The 13786-nt window shown below is 49.4% G+C and overlaps 1 protein-coding gene across 1 annotated transcript in view; it reads left to right on the top strand.

Annotated features, from left to right (window-relative positions):
• The first annotated feature begins 5520 nt into the window (after positions 1-5520).
• Positions 5521-13786, top strand: part of Traf5 (TNF receptor associated factor 5) — a 43839-nt gene continuing 35573 nt past the window's right edge. Inside the window, exon 1 of the mRNA XM_028760672.1 lies at positions 5521-5862. The gene's annotated coding sequence lies outside the window, so the exon portion shown is untranslated. The remainder of the gene's footprint in view (positions 5863-13786) is intronic.

Raw genomic sequence — 13786 nt, 5'->3', positions numbered from 1 at the left:
ATAGATAGATAGATAGATAGATAGATAGATAGATAGATAGATAGATATACAGATATGTGTGTGTATACATATATATATGCATTTGTCAAATTGAGCAGGCAAGCGCAACTAGCAGGGGCCTTGATGGGTCCTTACTACAAACTCAAGAGACCTCGTGCCTGACTCTGTGGCCAGTTGGCCCGACCATCAGAGCAGACAGCAGAGAGGCAGATTACAGCAATGAGAAGAGGGGACAACCCTAAGCACATATTTTGATTTCATGAAGTGCTGACCCTGAAGGAATTTGAACTTCTGCCAAGAGGCTTCTTTACAATTTTTTAAATAGAATTTTGTCTTATTTACTTTGATAGAAAAGATAGTCCATTTTGCTTACATTTCCCACGATATGAGGTATGAGACTGAAGAGCTAACTGTCTTGAGGGGTATCCACATTTCCCCAGGTGTATAACAACAGCAGGTCTAGATTCAGAACAATAAGACCCCTAACTAAAGTGCTTCCTCACACTGACACCAGACACAAGAAGTGTGAAAAGAACAGGCATGCAGACTCAATGTGCCCTGCAACAAACGCAGAGGACAGGGATCCTGTATCAGCTAATAGCAAGGCAGAACAAAAGAGACATGGACATTTCTTTGGTTTCTAAGCTAGAATTGCAGCTACTGTGTACATAGGCTTAGAGAATGCATTATGTGTATGGATATTTTGCCTGTTGTGATGGTTTGTTTATGCTTAGCCCAGGGAATGGCACTATTAGAAGGTGTGGTCCTGTTGGAGTAGGTGTGCCCTTGTTGGAGTAGGTGTATCACTGTGGACATGGGCTTTAAGACCCTCATCCTAGCTGCCTGGAAGCCAGTACTCTGCTAGCAGCCTTCAGATGAAGATGTAGAACTCTCAGCTCCTCCTGCACCATGCCTGCCTGGATGCTACCATTTTCTCACCTTGATGATAATGGACTGAACCTCTGGACCTGTAAGCCAGCCCCAATTAAATGTTGTTCTTATAAGAGTTGCCTTGGTCACGGTGTCTGTTCACAGCAGTAAAAGCCTAACTGAGACATCTATATTATGTGTATGGATATTTGCCGGCTGCTGCAGACTACTTCACTAGTGAACACAGTACTGGCAGCCCCCAAAAGGGCATCAGTTCCCGTGTAACTGGAGCTATACACAGTTGAAAGCTGCCTTATGGGAACTGGGAGTTGAATCTGGGTCCTTTGAAAGAGCAACCAGTGGGCTTAACTACTGAGCCATCTCTCCAACTCTGGAAGAATATCTTTAAAAACAAATTTTATCAGTTTGAATCTGCCCTCTGCCTGTCTTTTTATTGTAGCCACCCCACTGACAGGCAGAGCTGAGGGCAGGGTTGTTTGCTGGAACGGAAATGATCATCAACTGCTAGTCAGGAAGAAAACTCACAGGTGTTGGTGCAACACACTTGATAAGCCAGCGAGTCTTCTGTGCACACCGCAAACAGTGGCTTCCTTTCTGCTGGGGATTGCTGCTGTACCATCCTTCACACGTGTCACCTGATAAGCAGACTTTCCACTGTAGCTTATGACAGAAGTTAATCATGCAACTGTAAGCCCAAGAAGGCCAAGGAAAAGATGCTTCCTCCTTGTCTGGCCACATCTACTGTAAGGTGGGTCTTTGTGTGTTTGTTTGTTTGTTTTCACAATAATGTTTATATTGATTCTTTGGGATATTTATATCATCCATCCAGATCACATTCACTTCCCAGTCCTTCCATGTCTGTCCCCCTGCCCTTGTGACCTACAGCTCCCCCCCCCCCCAAAAAAAGTCCAGTTTGTTTTGTTCACATACTCACTGGAGCATGGTTAAACTTCTTGTGGCCAGCCCCCTAAGGAAAGCTGAGTCCTTCTCCACTGTACCCTCACCAACTGCAGAGAGCTGTACCTCAGTTTATCACAGTTTTTAAGAGTTCTCTTGGGCTGAAGAGATGCCGCAGATATTAGGAGCACTGACTGCTCTTCCAGAGGTCCTGAGTTCAATTCCCAGCAACCACATGATGGCTCACAACCATCTGTAACAGGATCCAATGCCGTCTTCTGGTGTGTCTGAAGACAGCAACAGTGTACTCATGCATTAAATAAATAGATAAATAAATACTTTTTTTTAAAAAAAGAGTTCTCTTTGATGGCTTCCGTTTTAGACTGTTACTCAGGGGTTGGGGGTGGTTATCACAGAGGCCTTCCATGCCTCTTTCTCAGCTGTATCTGCAGTCATTGAGGATATCACTGCCAACGTAGCTTCCTTGCTTTCTACAGTGAGCTGGAGCTCAGATAGATCATGGCTTCCTCATGGTTTCTGGAAACAGCACAGACCATGAGCATGGCCACCTGCTGCAGCAAGATCATGGACCCACACGTGGCCCTTGGAGGCAGCATGAGCTCAGACATCACTATGGCCTCAGGTGGCAGCAAAGGCCACTCCCATCAGTATGGCCTCTGTTGGCAGCACAGCCCACTGACATCAACATGGCTTCAGGCCGGAGCGTAGACCACAGATATGTGCATGGTATTTGGTGGTAACATGGGCCACGGACATCGACTCGACCCCAGTCGCATCAGGACCACGCATGGCCTTCATGGCACCATGGGCCATGGTGGTCCCTCCACGGAGGTCCAATCCAGAAAGTGAACCATTCCCCATCTTGGGCCTCTGCCACTTCCCAGAACTAGGGCAATCCCATAGCCTGGTAGCTTGTTTGGGGTTGGGGGATTAGCATCTGTCTTCTCTGTGGGCTGCTGCACGTCATCCCACCGACCCCACTATCCACCTCAGTCCTTTCTCACACTCGACTGCCTTCGCAGCCCCAGCTCTGCCTCTCCGCATAGCGCACACTGCTCTGCTCTTCCATCTTTCCAGTCTCCATCACACGTTTGTTCATCATTGTTAGCGTTCTGTCTAAACTCCACCCCCACAGTTACCTGGCAACAGCCAGGTAGGCCTGGCCCACTATAAAAGGGGCTGCTTGCCCCCTCCTCTCTCTCTTGCTCTCTTGATCCTCTCTTGCCTCTTGCTTCTCCCTGTCCCCTCCCCACTTCCCTTCCCCCTCTTTCCAGGAGCTCATGGCCGGCCTCTACTCCTCTGCTTCTCTACTCTCTATCTCTCTGCCTCTCCTGCCTCTACTATCCTCCTGGCTCCCCTCCCCATGCCCTGAATGAACTCTATTCTATACTATACCGGTGTGTGGTTGGTCCCTGGGGGGTGGGGGAGGACAGGGAAGGGAAGCCTCAGCATGGACCCGCTGAGACATCCCCTTCCCCCATACCTCTCCACACACCCACAGGACATATTCTTTCTCTTTCTCCTTTCTCTTTATCTTTTTATAAACAGATCAATCGCAATGGCGTCTGCAACTTCTGCCTACCTGCCCTGGAATTATGCTTTTTGTCCTCAACTAACACATGACCTCACCAGTCTTGCTGTGTAGACTGAGGGAAATAATATATTCGACCAACAGGTGGCAGCCTTCCCTCTTCATCAGACTGCCCAGTCACACCAGCCAATTAAATAAACCATTGGTGGTAGGCAACTGTAGAGTGTCCTAAAGAATCAGATGTTTGCCCTTTCCTTCTGCAGAAAGAGTTTGTGTATAGTTCAGTCCTCCTCTTTATAGGTGAATCTAGTTTAAGAACTAGTAAATCCATTTACTGTTAACTAGTATATGGAAATTAAATACTGAATATTTTCAAAATACTAAAACTGCTCAAATCTGGCCCTGTCTTTACTGTCTTCATGCCTGATGACACCTGTAAAGACATCTTCACTTGTCTCAAAACAAAGCAAAACAGAACATAAACATTCTTGAAGGTACATGGGAAGGGTAAAACACGATGTACACAGAGAAGAAAGCACGCTGGGTGTGACGGTGCACGCCTGTAATCACAGTATTCAGGAGACAAGGGAAGAGGGCCAGGAGTTCCAGTGAGCCTCAGCCCCATAGCAAATGCAAACCAGCCTGGGCTACAAGACGCTGACCCTGGGATCAACACCAGGAGCCAGGGACATAGCCTTCACCTCTGACTACTCCTGTGTTAGCACGAAGAGCACTGGCTGCTCTTCCAGAGGACATGGGTTCAACTCCCAGCATTCATGTGATGCTTCACAACTGTCTGTGAGTCCAGGTCTATCTTCTGGCCTCCACAAGCACCAGAAATACACATGGTACACAGATGGTACACAGACATGCATGCAAGCAAAAAATAAAAAAACTTAAATGTGCACCACCGCACCTCCCCAACCCCACCAAAAAAGTCCTATCTGCCCGTGGAGTCCGGTGACCACCATTTGGAACACAATAAGAACTTATTCTATCCCAGCTTGGGACTTCATCATATCAAGACCTTGGGTCTCATGTTTAGAATAGATTGCTTCTTTCAGAACGATAGCTACATTATTCATTCCAAACATGGTCTATTGTCTATTTCCTATGGTGTCTAAATACATAGGGTCCTGTCACCTTGCAGTCACGTGAAAGGAGGTAGAAGGTAAAGTAAATAGTGTGGGGAGAGTTAAGGAAGGAGGTGAGGACTTGGGCTCAGCCTCTTTCAGTTCTCACAAGAGTAAGCTGGTCCAGAGTGCCAAAAGCATGCCCACAGGCCATGTCCCCACGGAGGGTTTAATCTCGCTAAACCAAAGATTTGCACCTGGATATTGGGCCCTTGTTGACTGTCCCACCAGATCCCACATCTGCTCCCTAAACTGCTGCCCAGCTCCAGTACACATCTGTGTCCACTGCAAGGTACCTAGTACCCTCTTCTCTTCATGATGGACATTTGATGCTCAAGACAGCTAAGTATCTCCCGCATTTGTCTGACTTGGAAGAGGTTAGATTTGAGACGCTAGCTCGCTTCGTTCATATAGCCTGCAATAATTGTGAACCTGTAGAGTGAATACATTGTAACAGCCCTGTGTTTAGGAGTTGGGAGGCCAGGATTCAAGCTCTAGCCTTGGGTGGGTCCACTCAGTTCACCTCTCGAGTTCAGACAGAGCTCTCTCGTAGTTCAGGCCCGCTCCACCAGATGGCTCTGAAGACACAGGAGCAGTTTGGGGAGCATTTGACAAGAGAACAGCAGAGAGACTGCCAACTTTACTTTACGCTAACAGCAGAATTAGGGCTGGCGGATTTGTACTGCTCTGCAGCAAGCTCAGTGAAGAAGTGATTTGAGCCATACCTGTGATCTTGAGCAAACGTGTCTACTCGAGAATTAATAGGTTTAGGGGATCGGAAGGAGGCTGATTGAAGAGCAAAATATATACAATTCAAAGGTACATAAGGTGCTAATGTTTCTAGAAAGAGAAGCCAGCATCTAGGGTGACAGTTCGCCAGCTCCGGTGAGTTCCAGGCCGCTAGAAGCCTCACGCCCCGTCTCTTGGGCGCCCTGACCACGCCCCCAATTTCCAGCCCTGCCTCTTGGGAGTCCTGACCACGCCCCATCCTCGGCCCCACCTCTTGGACCCTGACCACGCCCCCGTCCTCGGCCCCGCCCCTCCTGCAGCCCGCCGCGGGGGCTGGCCTAGCCCGCTGCTGAGGCGAAGCGGCCTAGCACCCGCCGCCGTAGGGCGCCGGTGGAGCTCCGCGAGCCCCGCGGGTGGCGAAGGCCGGGTGAGCTGACCGTCCCGGCTCCTCAGAAACCGAAAGCGGCTCAGGACGGTGGGCCGGAGGCGTGTGTGGTAGCGAGCGGACTGAGGCGACCTGGGCCACCCGTGCCCGGCCCGGGGTACTTTTGCAAGACTTGTGAGCACAGCCCATTAACGTGAGCTTAATGCCAGGGACTCAAGCCTGCACCGGTGCTATAGCGCGTGCTCATTTGGAGACAGCACCCGACTCTGCAGAAGGTGAGTTCCAGATTTCAGCAGACCCAGGCGCCTAAAGGTGAGCACCCACCGCAGGTTAGGCGGAGACAGTTCTCACACCATTGCTTGACCCCCTTGCTACCCAACTGCAAGGTCTGACAGTTCTGAGGACAGTTCTGAGGACTTTTGTTGCGGGTCCCTCTGGGCCACTCTGGTTGGCTTCTTTCTTCCTCAGCCTCTCCACTCTTGTCTGCTGACTTTCCATATTTGGCTATTTCAGATTTACTTTCGTGAGAACTCGATTTATCTCGGCGCCGCCGCGGTAGGCGCGGAGCTGCTCCGGTCCGGTTGTGGGCTAAAGTCTGTGAAATGAGAAGAGACTCCCTCTTCCCCAACCCTCCAAGGCCTGTGAGAAAGACATCCAGCTTGTTGCAGTAAATGTCGAGCATAGGTGCGGTGTGAAAACTAGATTAGGGCCAAGAGGACGGTTCCCTTTTCCAGGAATATATGCATTTTTTAAAAGTCTTCGGGAATACTTAAAATGCAAAGAAATTGGGTAAAGCATTTCTGAGAATAGAACTTCCTGGGTGTCGGAGAGATAATTTTAGACAGCAAAAGTCTGGGTTAACAAGACTTCTCCAGTCCAGTTGCCACCATCTGATTTCCTTCATATAGCCCAGAGCCAGAGATCTTAACCCAACTGAGGGTCTGGATGAAAACCTGACACCTTGAACAACTGATTTGAACAGAAAAGGCAGAAATTACAGATGGAAAGATGGATGGGAGCGGAAAGTGAGGAATGTAGTGAGCTCAGGAAGTGGGTCGTCTCCAGACCCTGGACTGTAGTTTCCCTGGGTCTCTCATAGGCTAGCTGTGGAAAGGGGCCATAACAGAGAAGGGTGACTTTCTCAAAGTCCCTGGTTGAGGCCTGTGGAATGGGAGAATGGCCTACGTCAGCGGAGAACCCACTGGATGTGGGTGGATGACATAGGGCCCTGAGCTTTCCTTTCTGGGGTGTCTCAGGGTGACTTGCAAAGTGGGGGAGCCAAAGCCTCTTAGACTAGTGGAAGAAACAGCCTTGTATAGTCACAATCTCCGCTTTCCTGAGGGGGGCCTTGAAGAAAACGGAGCCACTGAATGTGAGACTGCCCCTTATGGCCCATTTGCCCCTTACTCATGTCACGTGCTCTCAATTTGTCCCCACGACACCTTTGTGAGTCAGGGTAGCTTTGCACATCCCCCAGATGTTGAGGGGAAGCACCGAGTGTCAACAACCCCTGAGCTCTGCTGCTGGGCCAGGCATGGGACTCTGAGGTTTCTGCTTCAGGACTGTCACCTTGGTTTCTCAGAGAGCCACAACTGCCTACCTTCCCTTTAGTCTGGGTGACCAGCAAAAGGACCCAGATTCCCCTAAGTGCCTCTAGCATCTGTTCCCAGCAATGTGGGTAAAGTTCTGCTGGAAACTGCCCCTGTTGTTGTGTGAACCAATGCCACTCTGTCTACTCAACCAGCCAAGCGACTAGGGCAAGATCTGTGTCTGATTTTGTGGTAGCCTGGAATCTGGCATTGGTTAACCTAAAGAGATTTTGGCTGAAGTGCATCCAGTTTATTTAGGGTGTGTCTCCCAGTTACTGAGGACTGGTGTTAGTTATCGAGAGTTGATTAAATCCCAGGAATCAGATTAAGATGCAGGTTATAAATAACCTGTCATATCAGATGAGCTTCTCTTTCCCAGAAAGAAAGGAGAGGTTCCATTCCACCTGAGTTCAAGCTGGAACTCAGAAGTGATGAGCAAACCTCACAGCAGTGAATGGGCAGCAGCCGAGCCTGAGCCTTCTGAGGCCTGAGCCTTCTGAGGCAACTCTTATGTTCTTTCCAGTACATGTTGATTAGAGGAAGCCAAGATTCTCTGGACAGACGAGAGAAACAGTGAGGAGTTGGCCCCAAGCCGAAGTTTTAAAGACTTAACAAACCAGAGGAAGAGGACACCGGGGCAGATGCAGTCTCTAAGTGCTTTCTCAGCCTGGGTAGCAGCTCCTCCAGGGTTCTTCTGGGCATGAGCTAGAGCTCCAGCAGCGACTGGTCAGAGTGGGAGGGGAGACAAGTGCAATATATACCAGCATGAGAGACATGAAAGGTGAATCACTCTATAGGACAGAAACAAAAATACCAAGGGCTGGAGCACCTGCCGCCACCACCCTAGGATTGGGCCAGAGTTGATGTGTTGCTTTGCTGAGAGAAAAGTGCTTGAGGAATCCCTATGTGTGGTCTCTGGCAAGCCCTGTCTTATGAGGAAGTGAAGTAGTAGCAGACCTTGAAATAAAAGTGAAAATACTCATTAGTCCTGACAGAAACTCTAGTCCCCAGCACATTTTGCATACTGGTATCTGCAGGTAGCTGGCTGTGATGTTCTAGCAAAGGCAGTGTGCCCTGTGCCCTGTGCCCTGTGTCCTGTGCCCTGCACCCAGGTGTGCAGGTAGGTCCTCTGCATCAGGGACAGCCCAGAGAGCGAGTCTCATTTCAGCAGCCTGGTTCAAGCAGTTTCTCTCCTGAGCAATCCAAAACACCTCTGGAGCCTCCCCACAGCCTTATCTTCCTTCAAGGCCAAGCTGCACTCCTCCCAACCCACCAGAAACCTCCACCCCCATGAACCCCCATGTGTGTCTTCTTCCTGAGATGCTCCCTCTCCTGCTCCCCGTTCTGCTCCTCCCCGACTCCTTGGCCTCAGCCTTCTGCATTCTGCTATTGACCTAGGATGCCCTGTGTTTCCCAGAGACTCTAATCTCCCAGGTTCCCTGGAAGCCTCTGGAAAGAGATGTCTGCACTTGGAGCCTCTGCCTCACTGGGTTCCCTGCACCTGCTATGCTGCTCTGAGGCTTAACCAGGGCTCCCAAGGTCTGATAATCCTCTGTCGCCAGCAGGCGCCTCGCAGCTGTCCTCCAGCCTGTCCACCAGGCGCCTCCTTGGACCCTGTCCTGTCCCCACTGGCATTCCCCAGTGTGGCCTAATTCTTCCCATCCTCCTCCTGCCTTGGAGGTGCCAGTGCAGCTGCATCTGGATGCCAGTTTTGTCCCTAGACTCCTGTCCTGGAGTTCTTTCACTCCAAGGCTTAAACTACATTCTTAAGGAAAGACACTTGGCTTCTGTAGTATTATCCACCTTGATTGGCTGTAGTGTCTCAAGAGCTCCCAGGACATCCTTGTCACTCACACTTTGGCCTACCAGTTCTCCCTGTTCTTGTCAGTTCCCTAACCAGGCTCAGAGCCTCTTTCCTGGACACTCTGACGTATTCATTTACTCTCTCCAGGTCCGAGTTTGACTGTATTGTTTTTTTTCTTTCCACACTGCTGCTGAGGTCTTCTGGTTAACACCCATTGCTTTTGCTGTGTCAGAGTGTAAGAAAGTGGGCTGCATAATCTGGCGGTCTTGGATTCAAATCTGGTTTGCTTTCTCTTATTTTTGAGATAGAATCTCACTATGTAGTTCAGGCTGCCCTTGAACTCTCTTTGTAGCCCAGACTGGCCCATAACTTAACAGCAACCTTTCTGTCTTGGCCTCCCAAATTCTGGATGCACAAGAAGCAATCACATCTGGAGTTTTGACTTACTGAGTGTAATTATTTGATCAAGGCAAGTTGCCCAACTCTTGCGAGCATCTGTTGTCCTGGCTGGCTCAAAGAGGTGGTGCTCTCTCCCACCTGGATTGGTAAGATGAGCCAATATCCACACTAAGCCCAGTACCTGAGAGCTCAGGAAGACTGTGTGTTTAACAACACTTGAGCTATGAGGTCTCTGGGGCCTTTAGGAATGCTTGCCTGGCCTAAAGGCATTCAGGTTTAAATAAAAAGCAGATACAGACTAGCAGATGAACTTCCATATGCCAGAGTAGACCAGAAACCATGCCATCCTGTTCTGTTACTTCTTGGTCTAGGCCAGAGACCTCAGGGGCAGGGGTGGATGGGTGGGGACAGGAACAGTGGGGATTAGCTAGAATGAATCCCAGGCAACATCAAAGGCTCAAGGCTTGGGGCCAGGACTCTGGGTCCTTGGGAAGACAAACCAGGCTACAGCTTTGAGAACAAATAACATTTGGTAGAAGGCCAACACAAGGAGAAACAGAGGGAAGTAAATCAGATTGGAGAAGTAAACCAGAGGCTCCAAGTCTCCAGGAGCAGGCAGTAGCGGGATGGGGCCAATGAGTCTTCCTTGTTCCTTATGGGTGGCTTAGAACTGGAGGAGAGGGGTTGGTGGATGGGACAAACTAAGCAGATATCGAATAGGGCCTTCTGAGAGAGAAGCTGGCAACAGCCTTGGTTACAGCCTAGGAAAGCTTGTGGTATCTCCCAAGTCAGCATAAATCAAAGACAACAGAACAGAGCAGGGCTGGGTAGATGGCTTTGCAGGTAAGAGCACTGGCTGCTCTTGTAGGGGAGCTGGGTTCAGTCTCGGCACCCACATGGCAGCTCACAATAGTCTGTAACTCTGGTTCCAAAGGTTCGGATGCCCTTTTCAGGGCTCTGCAGGCACTGCGTGCACATGGTGCACATGCATATTTGAAGGCAAAATATGCACACATAAAAATAAATGTGTCTTTAAAAGAAGCAGAACAAAATGACATGTCCACAAAATCAGGTGGGATTTCAGGGACATAGGCAGACATGGGTATTATGCCAGCTTTGTAGCCAGGGAAGAAAATGAACTTTACACCTAGAGGTAACTCTTGTGTAAGCAGCCAGGGCAGGGATGTCTGCTCCATTTGGATGATTTGGAAGTTTTTCTTGGAGTGTTTGAGGTCTGCAATGGTGCAGGCAGATCTGTCAGGGAGGTTGTCCAAGTTCAAAGGAGAGGGTGGGTCTCACGTCATTTTATACTGTCTTCCACGCCAGCTCAGGGTGCGTTCAAGGAAGCTGTACAGTATTTGAAAGTACCTGTTGTTAAATCTGAGCAGTCAGGGGTTAACTGTGTCACATGCTGCCACAAGGACAGACAAGGGGAAGGCCAGAATGACCAGTGGCACATAAGTCATGAGTGGCCTTGACAAGAGAAGTTTAGGGGTGTTAAGAGTCTTTCTAGGGAAGCTGAGGTTATGTGGGCTAGCGGGGATGAGACACAGGGATTCCAGGGACATCTGAAAGAACCAAAACCTTGGCTCTCCACAGTTCTGTGAGAGCCTCAGGACTGAATGCTGAAGGATGGAGCTGAGGTTAGCAAGAGTGGGAAGCCACCATAGACAGTGCCCAGGAGTTCAGGGCAGGCGTTTACCAGCTGGGGAGTTTGGCTGAAATCAGAAGTTACCTCTGCAGCCACCATGAGAAAGCAAGGGCAGGTCAGGGCCCCATGCAGGGAGACACACAGGTGTGTCTGGCAGGAAGCAGAGGCTGTTCTGGTCTGATGACTTCTATGTTTTTCTGTGCAGTAGGAAGTAGTTTCCTGGGGAGGCTGGAGGGAGTGGTCAAAGTTTGTAGAGAAGAGAAAAGTTTGAAATAGATATTGAAAACACAGAGAGGTGAAAGCGAAAGGCTGGCCTCACACTGTTGCCACAGTGACGTCTGGTGAAAGGGACCCTGGCAAATGGGATTTTAGACCTAGGACTTTGTGCAGTAAGCACCTTGGGCTGTGGGACCTAGACGCAAGCCTCATGGACATTGGTTGACTTGGACTGTTACCTGTTTGTCCATGCACATCTTTCTCAGCCCTTTCCTGTTTACCCAGGCGCCCAGTGTCCTGAGGTTGCTGCTTCCTCTGTGACTCTTCCCTGTGCGAGTGGAGAACACTGTTCAGTGTTTAGTCTCTCCACCCGTAGCCCACCCCAAGTCAGCCATCATGAACCACCCCTTCCTCTCCCTGTACAAGTTCAAGGTACACAGATAGCTGGTATAAAACATCTTGGTCCCTGAGGAGTGTGCGCAATGGTACAGAGGCTGCTGCTGGCTATGAAGTGTCACCCACTCATCTCCGTCTGTTCTGAGCACCATTGGGGTGTGATGCTCCAAGGCCTGCACCTCAGTAAGCAGAAGAAACAGCCCTGTTCCCATGGTGCTTTGTTCCAGTAGGGAGGACAGAGAGCAAAGGCCATGGTAGCAAGTGCAGTGGGTGACGAGTGGTGGGCTCTGTGTTGGGTGGCGGGTGGTGGGCTCTGTGTTGGGTGGCGGGTGGTGGGCTCTGTGTTGGCTGATGAGGTACACTTGAAGCGTAGGAGCAAGAGGTATGGCAGGTGGAGCAACAAGCAGAAGGCAGTTCTGCTGTCAAAGGGCACGCGAAGCCGTTGTGGCTGGAAATGCCGACAACTGAGAAAAGTAGAAAATGGGAACACAGAATGAGGACCACAGCACATCAGCCTAGACTTTCAAGGACTCCCTGAGTGTCAAGGGGCCCTGGCAGCTGAACAGAGACAGAGCCAACTTCTGGGTTTTCTTGTTGTTGTTGTTATTGTTGTTGGGTGTTTTGTTTTGTTTTGAGATGATAATACTTCATTTCTCACTTCCTTTTCCTCCCTCATAACCTTCCCATGTATCCCTCCTTGCTCTCTTTCAAATTCCTGGTCTCTTCTGTTCCTTAATTGTTGTTACATGCATATACGTATATACATATATATTCCTAAATATAACCTGCTCGGTCTGCATAATGTTACCGTTCATATGTTTTCAAGGCTGACCATTGGTGTGCTCTTTTCCGGGGAAGAGGATCTCTCTACTTCAGCACTCCTGAGTTTCCTGGAGATCTCTGTGAAGGGTTGAGTCCTCATGCCCACCCCACCCCCAACTTCAGCATGTCTGTTGTTACACTTGTTCCGCTCACATCTGGGCAGCTGTGCTGGTGAAACTGTACGGGTGTCGCTTCTGACATCACTGGGGAATACAGTTTCACAGCTAACTCCCTGCTCTTCTGTTCCTGCTCTTTTGGGTTTTAGAACCTCTTCCACTGTGTTCCCTGGGCCTTTCCTACGGGAGTGTTTTGTGTGTGCATCCACTGGGACTGGGCTCTACCGACTTCTGTCCTTAAAGGGGTCGTCCTGGCTACAGGCTGTAAGGGAGTAGGCAGCTTCAGAGGCCAATCTTGAAGCCAGTGCTGTCACCAGGGAAGAGATGGCTGCAGCTTTGGTGAGGGTAGGTGTACTAAAAGCAAGAATAGCAGTTTGATGGAGGCTGGCTGGGGACGGAAGGTTGACAGGATTTGGTGTTGTGAGACAGAGAGGATGATGCCCAAGTTATGGCCCATGCCAACAGGGTGAGGGCAGAGGTAGTGACGTTTCACTGGGATGGGCATGGGTGTTAGGTTTGTGTCACTAGCCAATGCCAAAGGGTGGAGGAGGTCGTTGAAATGAGGCTGGGGCTCAAGGGATGGACTGGAGTTGCAGGTAGGATCAGAGCAGCTAGAGTTGAAGGCAGGAAGATGGCAAATTCAAGTCCGCCCGGGTTCTAAAGTGACCAAGTTCAAAGCTAACCTGGGCAACTGAGTGAGACCCCCATCTCAAAATGTAAACATGGGGCAGGGGCAGACTCAATCACAGAGCACCTATTTAGCATATACGAGGTCTTAAGTTCAGTTGCATACATGTGTACACACACATTCTGTAAGCCACTGCCAGGTTATATATATAAGGTGTTTATAATATCTAAATGAGTTTCTTTTATTTAAATTTGGATCTCATTTCCATGATATCTTGTTATATATATACATACATATTCATATATATACATGTATACTAATGTTTCAAAACTCCAAATTTTTAAAAATAAACTAAAATTCAAAATCTAATCACCAAGTGTTTTGGATCAAGGATGAGCAGTATGTGTTTAAATCTCTACTTCAGGGCTGGAGAGATGGCTCCCTGGTTATAAAGCACTCGCTGCTCTTGCAGAGGAGCTGGGGTCACTTCCCAGCACCCAATTGTTTTACAGCTGTCCTTGGTTCCAGTTTCAGAGTATCCAGAGCACCCTGGTGGCCACTGTAAGGCACTGCACACA

This window comes from Grammomys surdaster, unplaced genomic scaffold (assembly GCF_004785775.1).
Source record: "Grammomys surdaster isolate TR1022 unplaced genomic scaffold, NIH_TR_1.0 130, whole genome shotgun sequence".
Lineage (NCBI taxonomy): Eukaryota > Metazoa > Chordata > Mammalia > Rodentia > Muridae > Grammomys > Grammomys surdaster.
The sequence above is the reverse complement of the archived record's forward strand: the minus strand, read 5'-3'. Positions and strand labels throughout refer to the sequence as shown.